Raw genomic sequence first — 21,788 nt, 5'->3', positions numbered from 1 at the left:
AACTTTTCACAGCGACCCACTAAGACTGCGACTTGTCTAATGGCTAAACTTGATGTGGTCTGGCTTTGGCATCGCTGACTAGCCCATGTCAATATGAGATCTTTGCAAAGTCTTCTCAAAGGGGACCATGTTCGTGGACTAACAAATGTGAGTTTTGCGAGAGATCGTGCTTGCAGTGCTTGTATTGAAGGGAAGATTCATGAAACTTCTCATCGTCCCACGACTCTCATTTACACTAAGAGGCCCTTGGAGCTCCTTCATATGGATCTCTTTGGTCCTCCATCTTTTGATAGTCTTGGGGCAGAAAGTACTGCTTGGTGATTGTTGATGACTACTCAATATACACTTGGGTATATTTCTTCAAGAGGAAGAGTGAGACACAACAGACCGTCATCGACTTTGCTAATGAAGCTCAACGTCAACATGAAGCAAAGATTTTGATGATTAGAAGTGACAACAGCACCGAGTTCAAGAACTACACCCTGGATGAGTTTCTCAGTGATGAGGGGATCAAGCATAAATATTCAGCACCATACACCCCTCAACAAAATGGTGTGGCAGAGAGGAATAACCAGACGTTGATGGACGCGACAAGAACAATGATGGCAGAATTCAAATCTCCGTACAACTTTTGGGCCGAAGCCATCAACACAGCATGTCATGCATCCAATCGTCTCTATATCCGCAAAGGCTTGAACAAGACTCCATATGAGATCCTCACCGGAAACAAGCCCAACCTCAAGTACTTCAAGGTTTTCGAGTGTAAGTGTTTCATTCTCAAGAACGGTGCTTGTCTAGCTAAATTTGATTCTAGAGCTCAAGAGGGCATATTTGTTGGTTATGCTACAAACTCTCATGCTTAACGTGTCCTTGATAACCCACAAGTATAGGGGATCGCAACAGTTTTCGAGGGTACAGTATTCAACCCAAATTTGTTGATTCGACACAAGGGGAAGCCAAAGAATATTCTCAAGTATTAGCAGTTGAGTTGTCAATTCAACCACACCTGAAAGACTTAGTATCTGCAGCAAAGTATCAGTAGCAAGGTAGTGTGATAGCAACGGTAGCAACAGTAACAGTAGCAGCAGTGACAGCAGTAGCGACAGAGTAACAGTAGCAGCAGTGACAGCAGTAGCGGCAAAGTAACAGTAGCAGCAGTAACAGCGGTAGCGGCAAAGTAACATAGCATGGACCAGTAGGAAAAACTCGTAGGCATTGGAGCGGTGATGGATAATTATGCCGGATGATATTCATCATGCAACAGTTATAACATGGAGAGATATGTAACTAGCTCCAGTTCGTCAATGTAATGTAGGCATGTATTCCGTATGTAGTCATACGTGCTTAGGGAAAAGAACTTGCATGACATCTATTGTCCATCCCTCCCGTGGCAGCGAGGTCCTAATGGAAACTACGGGATATTAAGGTTCTCCTTTTAATAGAGAACCGGAACAAAGCATTAGCACTTGGTGAATACATGAACTCCTCATACTATGGTCATCTCCGGGAGTGGTTCCGGCTATTGTCACTCCAGGGTTGCCAGGTCATAACACATAGTAGGTGACTACAACTTGCAAGATAGGATCAAGAACACACATATATTATCGAGAACATAATAGGTTCAGATCTGAAATCATGGCACTCGGGCCCTAGTGACAAGCATTAAGCATGGCAAAGTAGTAGCAACATCAATCTCAGAACATAGTGGATACTAGGGATCAATCCCCATCAAAACTAACTCGATTACATGATAGATCTCATCCAACCCATCACCGTCCAGCAAGCGTACGATGAGATTACTCACGAACGGTGAAGAGCATCATGGAATCGACGATGAAGGAAGGTTGGTGATGACGATGGCGATGATCTCCCCTCTCCGGAGCCCAGAACGGACTCCAGATCTGCCCTCAAGAGGAAGAACAGGAGGTGCCGGCGCCTCCGTATCGTAAAACGCTATGAAATCTTCTCCTTGATTTTTTTCCGCACGAAAGGGACTAAATAGAGCTGGAGTTGGAGGCGGTGGAGCTCCAAGGGGCCCACAAGCCTGCTAGGCACGGCCAGGGAGGCCACGCCTGGTGGGCTTGTGGGCTCCTCGCTCCACTCCTCTGGTTGATTCTTGCGCCAGTATTTTTTTTATATTCCACAAAATATCCTCGTAAATTTCCAGGTCATTCCGAGAACTTTTATTTCTGCGCAAAAACAACACCATGGCAATTCTGCTGAAAACAGCGTTAGTCCGGGTTAGTTCCATTCAAATCATGCAAATTAGAGTCCAAAACAAGAGCAAAAGAGTTTGGAAAAGTAGATACGACGGAGACGTATCAACTCCCCCAAGCTTAAAGCCTTGCTTGTCCTCAAGAAATTCAGTTGACAAACTGAAAGAGACAAAAGAAAAACTTTTACGAACTATGTTTGATCTTGTTGATGCAATTATGTCTAACTCATATTCAGATTTTCAGCAAGATCATAAGCTAACCACATAAGCAATGACATTTAATCTCAAGAGGAACTCATATCAATGGCATAATCAACTAGCGAGCAATAATAATAAGTTTCAAACGTCAACACTTCAATCAAAACAATCATGAAGCAATATGAACAGATGGTATCTAGCTAGCTCTTTTTCAGACCGCAAAACATAAATGCAGAGCACCTTCAAAGACCAAGGGCTGACTGAATATTGTAATTCATGGCAAAGAAGATCCAGTCACAGTCATACTCAATATCAATTAAAAGCAAAGCATACAAATGAAAGAGGTGCTCTCTAATTGGTGCTTTTATAAGAGGAGGATGACTCAACAGAAACATAAATAGACAGGCCCTTCGCAGAGGGAGGCATTGATTTGCAGAGGTGCGAGAGCTCATGCTTTGAAAACAGAGATAAATAATTTTGGGTGGCATGCTTTCATTGTCAATGCAATGACCAAGAGTTTTCACCATCTTTCATGCTACACATACTATAGGCGGTTCCCAAACAGAAAAGTAAAGTTTTGACTCGCCCACCACCGATCAATCACACTCCACGACTAGCCGAATACTCGGGTGCCGTCCATACCAACAACAATCTAGGGGGAGTTTTGTTTGCAATTATCTTTTCGATTTAAGCATGGAACTGGGCATTCCCATTACCGGCCCCTTTCTCGTGAATGATAGTGAATAAACACATATCGAGGATAACAGGCCTAGCATGGAAGATACTGATCGCCCCTTGTCGCCACATGAGCGGTTCGGGCATGCAAAACAGATTATTTCTTGAAGGTTTAGAGAGTGGCACATGCAAATTTACTTGGAACGGCAGGTAGATACCGCATATAGGTAGGTATGGTGGACTCATATATATGGAACAACTTTGGATTTATGGAAGTGTATGCACAAGTAGTATTCCCACTTAGTACAAGTGAAGGCTAGCAAAAGACTAGGAAGCGACCAACTAGAGAGCGACAACAGTCATCAAAATGCATTGAGATTAACCAACATTGGGTGCAAGCATGAGTAGGACATAAATCACCATGAACATGAATATCATATAGGCTATGTTGATTTTGTTTCAACTACATGCGTAAACATGCACCAAGTCAAGCCACTTGAATCATTCAAAGGAGGATACCATCCTATCATACTACATCATAATCATCTCAAAATTCATGTTGGCATCCAAGACAAACCATTATAAGCTCCTAGCTAATTAAGCATGGCATCAGAAACTATGATCTCTAAGTTGTCATTGCAAACATGCCTCTCTCATAACAAAGCTGAATCAGGAATGATGAGCTAGTCATATTTACAAAAACAAAATAGATCGAGTTCATACCAGCTTTTCCAGGCTCAGTCACTTCATCATATATCGTCATTATTGCCTTCCACTTGCACGACCGAATGATGTGAACAATAATAAGAGTGCTCGTGCATTGGACTAAGCTGGAATCTGCAAGCAAACACAAAGAAGAAGACAAAGCAATATGGCTCTTTGACAGATAAATAGATATGCATGCGAGAGCCACTAAACATTGTAACCATGGTCTTCTACCTTGACCCAAAGAAAAAGAAAACTATTTACACGGGAAAGCTCCCAACAAGCAAAAGAAGAACGACAAATCTTTTGGGGTTTTCTCAAACTAGATAAACACACGAGAAGAAAGCGAGAAAAATAAATAAACTAGCATGGATGATACAGTGGCAAAGTGTGAACACCGACTAACAAAGTGAAAGTGTGAACAAGAATATAAAGTCGGTGAGAAACACGTACTCCCCCAAGCTTAGGCTTTTGGCCTAAGTTGGTCTACTCCCATGGCTGGTCCGGGCGATATCCAAAATCATAATGGGGGTTGTACGGGAACGCGGCAGCCACTGCCTGAATATCTGCCTCACGGAGGTGAGCAGCCTTTGCCTCCCTCTCATACTCCTGTGCCTCTCCTCTGGTTATGTAATATCTTTGTTTTACCTGAAAGTCAAAGAAGGCAGGAGCAGGAAGGGTGATATGGAAAACACGCTGTCGGTTAAATATTAACCGGTATAGGAGGGATTCATTATCCCTCTCAAGGAACTGATAGCGTGTCATAGCGGCACGATCAAGGAAAGTTGTATGGAGCGGGGGATCTCCTTCGCAGATGGGTACTCCAAGAAAATTTGCTATGCGAGTGGCTAGATCCCACCAAAGAAATCCCCTTCATTAGCATTATAATTTAGCCTCCTCGTGATTATAGCTCCCATGTTGAAACTTCTATCACCCGTTACTGCGCTCTTAAGAATACTAAGGTCGGGTGCGCAGAGGTGACAATTCTCAATCTTGCCGTTAATGCATCTACCTATGAAGAAGGCAAAGTAATGCAAGGCAGGAAAATGAATGCTCCCCATGGTAGTCTGCGTAATATCTCTAGTTTTTCCAACAGTTGTACTAGAGAAAAAATCTCTAACCGAAGATTTAGGAGGATCATTGAGACTACCCCAATCAGGTATCTTGCAATTTCTATTGAAATCCTCTAAATCCATGGTATACGATTTGTCATAGAGATCAAACAGTACTGATGTGTCACGGCCAGCTAAAATTTTAAATCTACGAACAAAAGAGGCAGTGAGAGTAGTATACTATTCACATTTATCGGAGATGAATTCTTCAAGTCCAACATTGTGAACAAGTGTATCAAACTCGTCTTTGAAACCTGAATCAATCATGAATTCATCAGAAGGTCATTCACATGGTTGTACATGTGTGTTCCTCGATTGGTAAGGATCGGGCTCCCGAATCGCGAGACGGGGACCCCTCTTGCTTGAGGAACCATCATGATAGTTTCTCCTGAACATCTTCCTTTTCTGAAATTTTCAGTGACTCAAAGGAAAGGTCAACAAGGCTCAACGAAACTCATGGCAACTACTCCAACAAGTGCCTAGATGTCATATCACACATCAAAACTACTTGGGACCAGCTAAAATTAGCATGCAAAGCTCAAGAACAGGGTCACCAAGGCGGCAAGAATACGCGACGTATAAGGCACTAGAGCAAAAACTAATTGGACCAATGGAGGAGTCACATACCAAGGAGCAATTTCCCCAAAATAGTTTGGTGAATGGAGCTTTGCACAAGGAGATCGTAAATCGTAGCAAGAAGAGCAGGAACACGGGTTTGAGCTACGGAATGAATTTTTCTCGAGGTAGGAGAAAGAGATGGGAGCTAGAATAAGTGGAGGGGGCACATGTGGGCCCCACAAGCCTGGTAGGCGTGACCAGGGGGTGCCCGCGCCTCCAGGGCTTGTGGCCCACTTGTGCATCCCCCTGGCTAGCTCTCCGTCTTAGAATTTTTTAAAAATTCCAGAAAAAATCATACTTGATTTTCACGGCATTCGGAGAACTTTTATTTTCGGGACACTTTTCTACGGGACGCAAAAAGTAGAAAACAGGGAAAACTAAAGCTAAATTTATCATTTTTCTTCTAAGCAACCGAAGGTGAAAGCTTGAAACAGAGGTTTGTGACTCCTCGATTCATCCATCCCATGGTCATCGAAAGAAATCCGTCAATGAGGTAGATCAAGTCTCCTTGACAAACCTTTTCGAATCGCATGAAAAAGGAACGGAGAATTTTCGAATAGTCACTAAGTTACCTCAATGGGGATGTGCATATCCCCAACAAGCAAATCATACTTCATCTTAATAGTAGGTATAGGATATTCAAAGCTCCCAATAAGAAACGATGAAGTTTTTTCAATAGCATTGATGCAATGTACTCGATATTGTTTCTTCGGCAAGTGCACCGTATGCTCATTACCGTTGACATGGAAAGTGACATTGCCTTTGTTGCAATCAATAACAGCCCCTGCAGTGTTTAAAAAGGGTCTTCCAAGGATGACCGCCATGGCATCATCCTCGGGAATATCCAGAATAACGAAGTCTAATATGATACTAACGTTAGCAACCACAACAGGCACATCCTCACAAATGCCGATAGGGAAAGAAGTTGATTTGTCAGCCATTTGCAGAGAGATTTCAGTGGGTGTCAACTTATCCAGTTCAAGCCTACGATAAAGAGAGAGGCATAACACTAACACCGGCTCCAAGGTTGCATAAAGCAGTTCTAACGTAGTTTCCTTTAATGGAGCAAGGTATAGTGGGCACTCCGGTATCACCTAGTTTCTTAGGAGTTCCACCCTTGAAGGTGTAATTGGCGAGCATGGTGGAAATCTCAACCTCAGGTATCCTCCTCTTATTAGTCACAATATCTTTCATGTACTTGGAATAGGGAGACATTTTGAGCATATCTGTCAAACGCATTTGGAAAAAGACAGGTCTAATCATTTCAAAAAATCGCTCAAAATCCTCATCATCCTTTTTCTTGGATGGTTTGGGAGGAAAGGGCATGGGTTTCTGAACCCATGGTTCCCTTTCTTTACCATGCTTCCTAGAAGCGAAGTCGTTCTTATCGTATCTCTTATTCTTAGGTTGTGGGTTATCAAGATCAACAGGTTCAATCTCCACATCCTTATCATTGCTAGGTTGAGCATCATCATGAACATCACTATCGATATTATCACTAGGCTCATGTTCATCACGAGATTGTGTTTCAGCATCAAAAACACAGACATCGTTTGGACTCTTAGGTGTACCAGCAATAGGGTTGCTAGCGTGCAAGTTCCTATCTTCTTTCTTCTTCTTCCTAGGATGACTAGGTGCATCAGTGCTAACTCCTTGAGAATCTTGTTCAATTCTCTTAGGATGACCCTTAGGATACAAAGGTTCCTGGGTCATTCTACCACCTCTAGTGACGACTCTAACAGAATTTTCATTCAACTCATTGAGCAAGTCATTTTGAGCCTTAAGTACTTGTTCTACCTGAGTAGTAACTGATACGTCTCCGTCGTATCTACGTTTACGAACTCTTTTGCCCTTGTTTTGGACTCTAATTTGCATGATTTGAATGGAACTAACCCGGACTAGCGCTGTTTTCAGCAGAATTGCCATGGTGTTGTTTTTGTGCAGAAATAAAAGTTCTAGGAACGTCTTGAAAATTTACAGAGATTTTTCCTGGAATAAAAGAAAAATACCTGCGCAAAGATCCACTGGAGGGGGCGTGCCAATGGGCCACAAGCCCACAGGCCGCGGCCACCCCCTATGGCCGCGCCATGCAGGCTTGTGGGGCCCACGTGGCACCACCGCCCCCAATGTCAGCTCTATATCTTCTGTTTCGCCTGGAAAAAAATGAGAGAGAAGGTTTCATCGCGTTTTGCGATACGGAGGCGCCGCCACATCCTGTTCTTCATCTGGAGGGCAGATCTGGAGTCCATTTCGGGCTCCGGAGAGGGGAAATCGTCGCCATCGTCATCATCAACCTTTCTCCATCGCCAATTCCATGATGCTCTTCATCGTTCGTGAGTAATCTCATCATAGGCTTGCTGAACGGTGATGAGTTGGATGAGATCTATCATGTAATCGAGTTAGTTCTTGACGGGGATTGATCCCTAGTATCCACTATGTTCTAGATTGATGTTGCTACTAATTGGCTATGCTTAATGCTTGTCACTAGGGCCCGAGTGCCATGATTTCAGATCTGAACCTATTATGTTGTCGCCAATATATGTGTGTTTTAGATCCTATCTTGCAAGTTGCAGTCACCTACTATGTGTTATGACCCGGCAACCCCGGAGTGACAATAGCCGGAACCACTACCGGAGATGACCATAGTATGAGGAGTTCATTTATTCACCGCGTGTTAATGCGTTGGTCCGGTTCTTTATTAAAAGGAGAACCTTAATATCCCGTAGTTTCCATTAGGACCCCGCTGCCACGGGAGGGATGGACAATAGATGCCGTGCAAATTCTTTTCCCTAAGCACGTATGACTACATACGGAATACATGCCTATATTAGATTGACGAACGGGAGCTAGTTACATATCTCTCCGTGTTATAGCTGTTACATGATGAATCACATCCGTCACACTCATCCATCACCGATCCATTGTGTGCGAGTCTTTTACTACTGGTTCTCGCTGCGTTACTTTGTCTAAGCTTGTCCCTAGCTACAAAAGGATTGGGCCACTTTGCTGCTGCTGTCACTACTGCTGTTACTTGTTACTTTGCTGCTGCTGTCACTACTGCTGTTACTTGTTACTTTGCTGCTGCTGTCACTACTGCTGTTACTTGTTACTCCGCTGTTACTTTTGCAAGACTTTGTTGGCGCTAACATCCCGTCAACAAGGCTTTTTCTGGCGCCGTTGCCGGGGATTGTCAAAGCTTTTTCTGGCACCGTTGCTATCGTACTACCTTGCTACTGATACTTTGCTTGCAGACACAAATCTTTCAGGTGTGGTTGAATTAACAACTCAGCTGCTAATACTTGAGAATATTCTTTAGCTTCCCCTTGTGAGCGAATCAATAAATTTACTAGCATGCTTCATCAATCCTACGCAATCAACAAAGGTGGTCTAACTTGAGGAGCCCAAGATCATCATCGTGATTTAGCTCAAGTGGAGTATGCGCAAGGCAAAGGTTTTACCTTGATAGGTTTTCTATTTTGCTTGTCTCATGGTGTCAGTTGGGAGCCTGGTTCTCGCGCTTCACCAGCTACCTGTACGGCCTCAAGCAGGCGCCGCGAGCCTGGTTCTCGCGCTTCACCAGCTACCTGTACGGCCTCAAGCAGGCGCCGCGAGCCTGGTTCTCGCGCTTCACCAGCTACGTGCTTGCTCTCGGCTTCACGGCGTCGCGCTCGGACTCCTCGTTGTTCATCCTGCGGCGGGGACACCACCTCGCCTACCTGCTGTTGTACGTGGACGACATCATCCTCATCGCAAGCTCCGACGACCTTCTCCAGCGCATCATCGCGTCGCTTCACACGGAGTTCTCCATGACGGATCTCGGCGTCCTGCACCACTTCCTCGACACCAACGTCACGACCACGTCGGCTGGGCTCTTTCTCTCTCAGGAGCAGTACGCTCTTGAGATCCTTGATCGAGCGGGCATGCTCAACTGCAAGCCCATCGGCACGCCGGTCGACACGCTCGCCAAGCTCTCCGTCGACTCCGGTCCACTCTTCCACGACCCGACGCTCTACCGCAGCCTGGCACGTGCTCTCCAGTACATCATCCTCACACGGCCGGGCCTCTCCAACGCCGTCCAGCAATGCTGCTTGTTCATGCATGCGCCCCGCGACGCCCATTTCCAGCTCGTCAAGCGCATCATGTGCTACCTTCGTGGCACCACCCATCTCGGCCTGCTGATCCACCGCTCCGCCGCCTGTGAGCTCATCGCCTACTCGGATGCCGACTGGACGGGCTGCCCGGACAACAGGAAATCCACGTCCAGGCATTGCGTCTTCCTTGGCCCCAACCTGCTCACCTGGTCCTTGAAGCGGTAGAACACGGTGTCTCGCTCCAGCGCCGAAGCCGAGTATCATGCTGTGGCCAACGTTGTTGTTGAGTCCACCTGGCTTCGTCAACTCCTCAGCGAGCTTCATCAGCCTCCTGCACGCACCACCGTCGTCTACTGCGACAACGTCAGCGCCATATACATGTCTCGCAATCCGGTGCAGCACCAGCGGACGAAGCACGTGGAGGTCGACTTGCACTTTGTTCGTGAGCGCGTGGCGCTAGGAGAAGTTCGTGTCCAGCACGTTCCCACGAGCTCTCAGTTTGCCGACATTTTTACCAAAGGGCTCCTGACATCCGTCTTCGACGAGTTCCGCTCCAGTCTCAACGTTCGCGAACCTCACGTTCGGACTGTGGGGGGGTGTTGGAACGCGTCATCAGGATCCCCACGGCGTGGCTAATGGCCTGACCAAGTCCTTCTCCTCCACGATCGCTTGCACTGCATGCCCGGCTCACGTCCATTATGGCTCTCCCCCACGATTCCCTCCCTCTCTGTAACTGTATATATACCCCTTGAGGAATGGAATACAATGTGTGGTGATTATTCCATTACTTAACTCAACGTACTAGTACAAGTACAATATATACAGTTCGCCTCAATCACAGTTGTACTCTAATCACGAGCGGCGCACTTTACGACGAACCATTAAATTCCGGTAGCAAGCATGTGGGCACGTGGCTGTGCGTAAAACAAAAGGCGGAAACACAAGAACTAGTTTCAAAGATGAAAATCAAGTATAATCTGTACTAGAAGGGTTATGCGTGCTTTTGCTACGTTGTTTGCAGTGTCAGGATTTCATAAAAAACGTCATTTGGCGCGTGGGTGTGATGACAGTGTTTTCTTTTTTACAATAATGTGATATTTTGATGGACCCTTTCTACATGTACCATTTTTTGTTATGTATTAATCATCCGATATGTATGTGGAACAAAATTTCTGTATAGGTGCTTCGGTGTCACATGTTTATGATTCTTTTTTGCTAGATGATCACAGGGTCTTGTGTAATTATAGGCTCGTTGTTGTCAATAGATTTGAGAGATCATCCAAATTATAAACTGGTCATCTCATTGAAATCGTTGACCTGGCCAAAAATTATGAACCAGATCCGAAACTGAACATCTCAACTGAATAAAAAATTATGAACCAAATTAAAAATAATCCCAATCAAAATCATTGACCAAGTCAAAATTGTGAATCAAATCTAAAATTGAACACCTCAATTGACTGAGAAAGCTTGAAAATTAGGAAGCATAATGTATTGAATTATACATTATAAAAGATCAAATGAGAGAGCTTGAGAAATTATTAACCCAGTCAAAATCAGGTGACCCAATTCTAAATTGAATATCTTAATTAATTATGGATTCTTAGAAATTAGGATGTATGGTCTATAGTATAAAGAATTGAACGAGAGCGCTTTGACAAATTATTGACCCGATCAAAATTGGATGACCCAATTCTAATTGAAGACCTAAATTAAATGTAAGCTTTTCAAAACTAGGGTGTTTAATGTTATTCACTGTTATATATATACATGTTGTATATGACAGTACAGCTGCGTTAAAGCCTCGTTCGTAATTCTGAGCCAACTGACATCTGCTAAAATTACGTTCGTAATTCTGAGCCAACTGACATCTGCTAAAATTACGAGAAACCCCTTCTAAGCCTTTGCCCTGCATCTTCTACGGCTGCTGATCCCAAAAGTCTCCACCGCTGCCGAAGATTGGAAGAGTAACAGATACAAACCACTGACCAAGCATATATGACCAGAATTCTGTACAGAGGAAGGTGCCGTAGTAAAAAAAAAGCATCATTGCTGCTCCAAGGCATACTTATTATTACCTCACCAGAATACATGACAAAGCATCATGAGAACTCACCAGACTTGGGAGTATTTTCATGGTGGTGCATACCGTGCAAGAGTGCTAGCCCACGACAAGCCATCCAGTGTATACGCTTGCAGCTAGTGATTATCTAATATTGAGATTTCTAGGAAATATCCAGTTTATATGCTTGTACATTCCCATATACTGCATTACATGAAAATTATATGTCATCAAAGTTATTAGTGGTTCAAAAGTAACCCACATAAATATGAGGAATTAACTACACGAGATCAAGATGTAGAGTACAATGTTTTTGGTTCAAGTAAACAAAATGAAGTTCAAATCACATACTACCGGAAATATCACCTGTGCATAGAAAGAGGGCAAGGTGGAATCACACAAGAGGCAAACATAGAAATAGGGGGAGTGCATAGATTAGCTTGCACATGATGTATACCACATATAAATGGGTACTCAAAACTAAATAAATACACCCTCCGTCCCATAATGTAGAGATTTTTGCAAGCTATTTGCAAAAACATATTTGTGGGACGGAGGGAGCATATGTTGACATCAAAGACCAAATGCAGTACTCCCTCCGTCTCAAAATAAATGTCTAAAGCTTAGTGTAACTTTGTACTAAAGTTAGTACAAAGTTAAGACCATATTTTGAGACGGAGGGAGTAGCTTTTTTGTTTGACGCTTGAGGTGCCATAGTGCAGCAGATGCATGAATGAAAAGGAGCAACATAGCACGATTTATACAATATAACGGTATGAAACGGAAGAAAACCTTGCGCGAAATAAAATGCAGGAACACTGAGCAAAGAAACAGAACGTAGAAGTAACAAAGTGGGCGTACAGTTGCAAATAATAGCATTGTTTGAACAAAAGATGTGAAGCCCTCTGCCGCGTCCAGGGCCCTCCCTCTCAGCACACAGGATTGTTTTTTATTAAAACAAAGTAGAACCTCTTGATGCATCAGCAGTTCAAAGCATTCTGAGTATGTAAAGCATAAAACGGCTCAACATCCAGTTCGCTATGAGCATATCTCATAAGTGTCGAATTTGATAACATATACTCCCTCCGTCCCAAATAAGTGTCGCAAATTTTGTACCAAGGTACAAATTTAATACTAAAGCAGCGACACTTATTTTGGGACGGAGGGAGTATTACAGTGAGATCCCAATACTGCTATAAATCATTTACAGATTGAGAAGATTATACATAAGCACATAACCACAAATTGTAGAAAGAGAGGTCATATTTAAAAAGAAAATGGGAGGCTCAGAGTTGGCCCAGTCTATCATATGGGCAAAACCAACTCTGTATCCGATCCACTGTGTGACAATTCGGTATTGAAATGGTAGCTCACAGAAAGCAAGCTCTCCCGATTTGCACGCTTACACCTGGTCACACAAAACCCTAACCCTAAACAATACCATGAAAACAAGCGATGGTATCTGATCTCAGTACCACCTCTAAATGAGCCTTACTCATCATCGCCATCAACAGCACTTGGCAAAATCACAAAGAGAATAGCAGAGAAGCCAATAGTCAAAGAGCGCAAGATGACCATAAACCACAGGAGAATCGGTGAAAGCAGAAAGAAACACTACATCAGGAGCAAGTCATGAACTGGTAGACACAAAAACCGGGACATGTAAAAGTAAATGGCTCAGATATACCACCATCTTGACACCATGAGTGAACATCTTATATTTGTGAACGGAGGGAGTAATAGTTAGCCGCTGAACTGGTTACTTGCTATGACACAAGCCATCCTAGTTTAGCACCAAGTAATCAATTCAGGTGTTGGACAGAAGCTCTCGCAGGGAAGCTATATCATCATAGCCATTCATAAACATTACATGAAGGAAACAGTAATCTTAACTTGCCCTATACGACCCTTAAGTTGAAACCAGTAAAGAAGTAACGAGAAACCAAAGGTACAAACTGATAAGTAGATAAAGAGTACAGCAGAAGAATGAATTTATCAAGTCAAATAGCAATTGAAACAAGCAAACTGACCCAACACCAAATAAGATAGTTTCAAGAACAATCCAACGGACAGCGGAGTTATCATAGCCATTCAGGAAAAAAGAAGAACAGAAGACAACAATAAGTGCGGCTAGAGTACTGTTCCCAAAACAACAGAACTGGTTGACGTACCGCAAAACCAATAAAATGTGTAGGAAAAAATTGAATAATCAAAGATCCCTTTGCGCATGCAACAGATAAGGGTCAAAATTAGGTCGGATAAGATACAGAACATCTACAGCTAAGTACAGTATCAGCAGCTGGAAGGCCATTAGAGCTCACAAGAGAGAAGAGATGGTAATTACGATTTAAGGGCCTCTTTGGAACGCAAGTGTAGTTTCATATGTATTCCCTCCACATTCAGTAAGAGCTCAAGCGGAGAGGGATTCAAAGTTCCCAGCCACAGCAGGTCATGTCCAGCGGAACTGAATTGTGAAAATTCCATCAGGTAGTACACCCAAATTCCCAGCCGCCCCACGATCCACACCGCAAGCCGCCAGCCCCTGATGTTTCATCTGCGGCGGCTGCCCGAGGGAGGGAGGGAGGGTCCAAAACAAAATGCAATTAAAAGGTGAAAAATTGATGGTTCAGTTTTGTCTTTCATCTTCAAACCCAGCACTCACTCTCTTGCTGCATAATCCACCCATCATGATGTAATAGAACTGCCCTGGTTATCACTCATCAGAACGACCGTCCGAGGCACGGAACATACAACATCATAGATGAATTGAACAGGCTGCAAGAGAGGTAAGGGTGAGCCGGAATCGGTGACCCTTGTTCTGTGAGATAATCTAAGACAGCCAAGCGCTCATTCTGGTCAAACACAATAAGGTCCATGACAGCCTTATACAAGCCAGGATGTGTTTCAGCATGACAGGTGTTGTTGATGGCACGTGCAATCTCACGCATAGCATCAGTCATGTTGCTACACTGGATAGTCTTCCTTAGTCAAAACAGATGTCCTCTTTCTCTTCTTAGTTGAAGTAGGTGAAGGATCCTGAGTGGCACTAGCAGTAGGAAGTACAAAGTTAGATCCACTAGGAACATGTTCAAATACCTCATCAGTTGTTCCTTGTCCCTCCATGACTTTGGATTTGTCTTTGGCTTCCACAACAATAGGTTTTCCCAGTGGGACACCAGTGGCCATTGCATAACCCCCCGAGCAAGCAATATTTGGCATAGATAGCTGCTGGTTGGTGAGTGAACAGAGGAGATGAGAGGGAGGGAGATTGGAGGAAAGAGGAGGGAGGACGGCGGCGGAGCTACCTTGGGCTCGGTCAGGGCCGAGCAGGAACCGCGTCGCAGCCTGGGGCGAGGCCGGCGGCGGAGCTGTCTTTGATCGCTCAAGGAATGATTATTTCAGCCAGAGTCATCATCATCGCCCCTCATTTTTTTCCCCAAAAGGAGGTTGATCTCCCGACTGGGCTCTACACACCAAGCAACATGACCACGATACCCATTACATGCATGCAAACATCCATCCATCCATCCTCTTTAATTACTTGTCACACCACCTTTTTTGCGTATGTGGCTTGTATGTTACTCCCCTTCCATAATTCCTGTTGTGGTTTAAGTTACTCCCACTATGACTAGTCTCAGTCTCAGGAGCTGCTCATGCCCAGCGTCAGCTGACCAAACCTCCGGCTCATATGACACATCAGACAACACTGTACTGTTCCCAGCCCACGCCACAACCAAATCCAAGGCAACGGAATGGCGGTGGCTGGCAGCACCGTAGATTCGGGGAACTGATGTGGCAGCCACCCAGACGACAGAGTCAGCGAGTCGGCAATGAGAGCTTGACTGATTTGTTTTAGAGTTTGAGAGAGAGAGAGAGAGAGAGAGATGAGGAGGATCCATCCCGAATCCAAAACAAAATGCAACTGAGCTGAGTATATCGCCGCCGTCTGGGGAGGGACGCGGCCCCAGCCAACGCGCACGATCATCGGCCAAGGCAAGCGGGATAGGGGCGGCGACGAGATGGCAAGCATCAATGGTGGAAGTTAAGGAGGACTACAATGGCAAATATCAACAGAAAAATTGACAATGGATGCGAAAATAGGACCACAAAACTGAAAAATGGTATCAATAAGAATCTGCTTTTAAATTGGTTCGATAAAAAGATTTCACGCCATCTCACCTTCCCAGAAGGTCCACACAAAGAACCAAAGCCATAGGGTTTTTTTTTTGAGACAAACCAAAGCGTCCACACAAAGAAACAAAGCCATAGGGTTTTTTTTTAGACAAACCAAAGCCATAGGTTTCTTTTTCAAGTAACAGGACCACAATGTACAGAATATATATAACTTAATTTTCACAATGGGCCATGACCATTCACAGTTGCCAAACGGGTATTCTTCAAATCAAGAAGAAACAAAGAGAGTTAGTAGGGAAATCAAGCTGTTTTCAGGAGTACATTCCAGAAGTACTCACTGATCAAATTACTAATAATCAAACAGTAGTAGAAGTATCAGCACAGGTGTCATAACAAACACAGGCATGAGGAATAGTTCGTAAAATCCAGGAAAATTGTGGAGTATTACTTGAATGGCTCAGATTTAACCCACCATAAATCACCAAAGTTGGACAATGTTTCAGGTAGTACTTGAAGCCTTACGGTACCAAACAACAACAACAACAAAGCCTTTCAGTCCCAAACAAGTTGGGGTAGGCACGTGGATAGCTAATTTCCATGCACCCCTGTCCATTGCTAGTTCTTTCGTGATATTCCAATCCTTCAGGTCTCCTTACCATCTCCCTCTCTCTCTCTCTCTCTCTGGTTCCCAGCCCAGCAACAAATAGCCGCAACTGGTAACTTGCTGCAGAGCAAGGCCTCCTAGTATAACGACTAACTGTCTAACTGGGCAAAGTTGAATGGAACCAATTTAGAAGACTTGAAAGCATCTCTATCTCAGGATATGCTGAAAGATCTCCAACACCTAAGGGGAGAAAATCATCATAGCCATTCAGAAAAGAATAGAACTCATCAACACACAACGGAAACAAATATGCTGTGTTCAGAAGACATCAATCCAAGTCCAGATGGGTCGTTACTCACATCAACACAATAGAGAGGAATAGAAAAGAAAAAACAATGCATATTAAAGAAGGTAAAATCAAATATTTGTTGCGTAGCATAAGAGGGCTCAGTTTTGCCTTTCATCTTAAAGCCCAACACTCACATAGCTTGCTGCATAATCTACCCATGGCGATGTAAGAGGACTGTCCTGGTTATCATTCATCAGAATGACCGTCCAAGGCACAGAACATCCAACATTAGCTATGAATTGAATTGCTGCAAGAGAGGTAAGGGTGCGCTCTAATTTAGTAGCCACAGACCACAGCTGTCTTAGTTGCTCAAGACATGCTTATTTCAGCCATGGTCATCATCATCGCCCCTGGTAAGAACTCCATCTCTTCATCACACAGTAGCATCCATCCATCCATCCATCAGACTGGTCATAGTGGTGAGTAACTTAGACAATCTCAGGAGCTGCTCATGCCCGGCGTCAGCTGACCAAACCTCCGGCTCGTATGACACATCAGACAACACTGTACGGTTCCCAGCCCACGCCACAACCAAATCCAAGGCACAATGGAATGGCGGTGGCTGGCAGCACCGTAGATTCGAGGAACTGATGTTGCAGCCCCCCAGACAGACGACGGGTCAGCGAGTCGCAATGAGAGCTTGACTGATTTGTTTTAGGGTGAGTGTGAGTGTGTGTGTGTGTGTGTGTGAGAGAGAGAGAGGGGGGGGGAGGTGAAGAGGATCCATGCCAAATCCAGAACAAAATGCAACTGAACTGAGTATATGTAGCATAGCAAGAGAGGTCTCAGTTTAGCATTTAATCTTCAAACCCAACACCCACATCTCTTGCTGCATAATCCACACATCACAATGTAAGAGAACAGCCCTGGTTATCACTGAGATGGCCGCATGCTGCCGATGGTTTCCGACTGAACCAATGTACATGCCCTCATCAGAACAACCGTCCAAGGCACAGAACATCCAACATTGGCGATGAATTGGACAGGCTGCAACAGAGGTAAGGGTGGGCTCTAAGAGCAACTCCAACGCAGATACCCACTTTCAGACACTATTTAGTCCCACCTTGCCACGGCTGTCTTGATGTCTCAAAGACATGATTATTTCAGCCAGTCATAATTATGGGCATCGCCCCTCTTCTTTATCCAAAAAAGAGGTTGAACCCCCAAGCAACATGACCATGATATCCATACGTACATACATACTCCCTCCGTTCCAAAATATACTCCCTCCGTTCCAAAAGAGGTGTCGTGGTGTTAGTTCACGACACATGACCTGCATCCATCCATCCAGCTCAGGAGCTGCTCATACCTGGCCCTCGACCGACCAAACTTCCCGCTCCAACGACGCATCAGACAACAGGGAACGGTTCCCAGCCCACGCGCACAGCCGAATCCAGGGCAATGGAACGACGGTAGCTGGCGGCACCATAGCTGTGGGGAACTGACGCGGCGGACATAGGCCAGCGATCCGGCAACGAGAGCTCCCCTGATTTGGTTTAGGGTTTGGGTCTAGTGGTGTGCAATGCGCGCACGCACGCACGCACCGAGAGAGAGAGAGAGAGAGAGAGAGAGAGAGAGAGAGAGAGAGCTTGCACGCACGCACCGGATCCAAAGAAAAAGAAGCCAGGCTACGCGAAATCCATCGACGGCGACTCAGATCCTGCGCCGGAAACCGCCGCTCGGTCCCCAGCCCGCACGGCCGCGGACGTCTCCCGCACCGGCGGCAGCCCCGAGGGGCCTCCAAGCCGATGCGCGGTCCAGCACGGCGGGAGGGGCTGGCCCCAAGGAGCGGCGGCCCGGCGCGTCCGCCGGTCGGGGGCCTGGCCGGCGCCGGCGGCTCCCTCCATCATCGCCGCCGTATGAGGAGGGACGCGGCCCCAGCCGACGAGCGCGATCAGCGGCCACGGCGAGCGGGAGACAGGGCTCGCCAGGATTCGGACAGATCCAAGTAGAGCGCTCGCATTACACGCGGCCTTGCCGCCGCACGCAGCCATGCCACCGGTGGCCTCTCGCAGCCGGGCTGGTCCGAGCTAGCTAGCTAGGGGCTCGTCACCAGCGGGAGAAGGGGTCGGTCGAGATCTGGACCCGGATGGGTATCCGCTCCGGTTCCAGATCCATGTATGGCTGTAGATGCTCTGCTACATACTCCTGTGAAGGGGCCATTTAGCAAAAATAATGGGGAGGGGGGCAAAATTGACAAAAATGACCCCTGGAGCGAAAGAACACACGAAGTGAACCCTAACGCAAAAAGAGGTTGAACCCCCAAGCAACATGACCATGACATCCATACGTACATACATACTCCCTCCGTTCCAAAAGAGGTGTCGTGGTGTTAGTTCACGACATATGACCTACATCCATCCATCCAGCCAGCAAAGGAGCTGCTCATACCTGGCCTCGACCGATCAAACCTCCCGCTCCAACGACGCATCAGACAACAGAGCACGGTTCCCAGCCCACGAGCACAGCCGAATCCAAGGCAATGGAACGGCGGTGGCTGGCGGCACCGTAGCTGTGGGGAACTGACGCGGCGGACATCCGGACGATAGGCCAGCGATCCGGCAACGAGAGCTCCCCTGATTTGGTTTAGGGTTTGGGTCTAGTGGTGTGAACTGCGCGCACGCACGCACCGAGAGAGAGAGAGAGAGAGAGAGCTTGCACGCACGCACGCACCGGATCCAAAGAAAAACGAAGCCAGGCTGCGAGAAATCCATCGACGGCGGCTCAGATCCCGCGCCGGAACCCGCCGGTCGGTCCCCAGCCCGCACGGCCGCGGACGCCTCCCGCACCGGCGGCAGCCCCGAGGGGCCTCCAAGCCGATGCGCGGTCCGGCGCGGCGAGAGTTGGCCCCGAGGAGCGGCCGCCGTTCGGGGGTTTGGCCGGCGCCGGCGGCTCCCTCCATCATCGCCGCCGTCCGGGGAGGGACGCGGCCCCAGCAAACGCGCGCGATCAGCGGCCACGGCGAGCGGGACGGGCGTGGCGACAGGATTCGGACAGATACGAGTAGAGCGCTCGCATTGCACTCGGCCTTGCCGCCGCACGCAGCCATGCCGCCGGTGGCCTCTCGCAGCCGGACTGGTCCGAGATAGCTAGCTAGGGGCTCGTCGCCAGCGGGAGAAGGGGTCGGTCCAGATCTGGACCCGGATGGGTATCCGCTCCGGTTCCAGATCCATGTCTGCGCGTATCTACATACTCAGTTCAGGATAATGTGAAGGGGCCATTTAGCGAAAATAATGGGGAGGGGGAAGGGGAAGGGGAAGGGGAAGAAGGATAAAGGCACCTTGAGGGGAGGGGAGGGCAGGCATGCAGTGGAGTGCACGTGTCTTGCTGTGCCTTGACGGTGCATTTTCTCAGGTTAACACGGACGTCGATTTTTTTTTCTTTTCTTTGGATCGGCTAAGGGTTACTCTAACGTACACCCCCAAATCGTCCGGATGTGACAAGAAGACCCAACTCGCATGAGCATTCGTATTTTTGACGCCTCGAGTCGCTGTCTTTCTTAATGTGGAAACTCTGGACCTCTTTCAAGCCGACACGTTCGTGCCAAACCCTAGCTCCGACGCCTACTCTTCTCCACCTCACCGCCAGCGAAATGGGTTGGCACCGGATCCTCGGCCGCAAGAGGAAGCACGACCACGCGGTCGGGTCTTCCTTCGGCCGCCGCTCCTCCTCCATCCCCACCTCCTCCACCCCCATCATTTCACATCTCGTCGGCGGCGGCCGCTACTCGCATGCGATCGTACGTGAAGGCTGAGATCTACGAGAGGTATTAGGAGACGGGCTCACTGTTCTCGAGGAGTAACGTGCACCTCCTCAATAACTCAGACCTCTTCGCATATCGGGTGTCGATCCCACCGGTCCCGATGAGCGACCGAGCCCTCCGCAAGGAGATCCGCCGCCGTCGCACCCACCTACCGCTCGACCTCGTCAACGACCACCGGTATGCCATAGACTCAACTCGATGGGATACTTGGTTCCGCGATAAACACGACGTGCGGCGGCAGTCATACTTTGTCGGTCGTCCAGGTTCACGTTGATCCCATCACTGTCGTCGCCACCCCAACCAGTCCCTATAACTGATGATGAGGGGGAGCATATGCGGCACGTGATGGAGGACTCCCTCCACACCCACGACAAGCGCCAATGCGAGGGGCTCGAGGAGATGATGGAGTAGTACAGAGTACAAAGTTGATCTACTTCCAGACCAGATGTAGTGGTCTGAACCCTAATTGTAATGACCTTAATGTATCCCATGAACTATGAGCCCCTCATTTATATAGATACCAGGGGTGCCAGAGTTACACAAAGTCGGCTACAATAGAGAATGAACATGTCGATTACTATGTTGCCTTGGATCGTATGTCAAGTCATCGGAAGAGTCCATCTTGATTTCGATACTTCCAATGATGACCGAACAAGCCCGGGAGTCCGGCTCATGAGAATAGACACACGACCCGAGGACCCCTTAGTCCCAGACTACCTTAGTAGCCCCCGAACTAACCTCTATTGCAGTTGTCTAGGATCGCCATCTTCATGTTTCTGCGATCTTTGACTTGTGAGGCGAGTTCCACCTTATACTTGGTTGATCCCATTCCGCATTGTCCTTCATCTGCGACTCATGAAAAATCATCGAGCCCACAAAAATGAATATTTTCTTACCGCGGGGTTAACCAACTGCTCGATTCATGTGTGCCAATGAAAATAAGTGGTTCCTTCCCAAAGAAAAAAAGGCAAGTTACTTATCATACAACCCACGCATGCCCCCAGCAACGCTCCCCATCCCCTCCAACACGTGGAGAAGAACACCAAAGAAACAAAGACATGGTGTCTTCTCCAGGCTCATCCTCGCGCCCTCATGGCTCTCTCCCAGGAGATTGGGCTAGTTGCTCAGTCTCACGCCTCCGTCTAAGCGAGCTTGAGGTGCAAGGGTATTTGCCTGACTCAAATCTAGCACCCTCTCGCCCCGTGCTAACCTCCGCCAATGGCGAGGCCTTTGCAGAGAGATTCCCCATGTCCAACACGATG

The 21,788-nt window shown here is 46.8% G+C and overlaps 1 long non-coding RNA gene across 1 annotated transcript; it reads right to left on the bottom strand.

The window, feature by feature from the left end:
- Positions 1–11,338: 11,338 nt before the first annotated feature.
- Positions 11,339–18,549, bottom strand: LOC123413387. The gene is made up of 2 exons (XR_006613743.1): positions 11,731–18,549; positions 11,339–11,624 (listed from the first exon to the last, which is right to left on the bottom strand). It is a non-coding gene; the product is annotated as an uncharacterized LOC123413387 (long non-coding RNA).
- Positions 18,550–21,788: the final 3,239 nt, after the last annotated feature.

The sequence above is a fragment of the Hordeum vulgare genome, chromosome 7H (genome assembly GCF_904849725.1).
Source record: "Hordeum vulgare subsp. vulgare chromosome 7H, MorexV3_pseudomolecules_assembly, whole genome shotgun sequence".
Taxonomy (NCBI): Eukaryota; Viridiplantae; Streptophyta; class Magnoliopsida; order Poales; family Poaceae; genus Hordeum; species Hordeum vulgare.
Note: the sequence above shows the minus strand (reverse complement) of the source record. Positions and strands in the feature narration are given on the sequence as shown.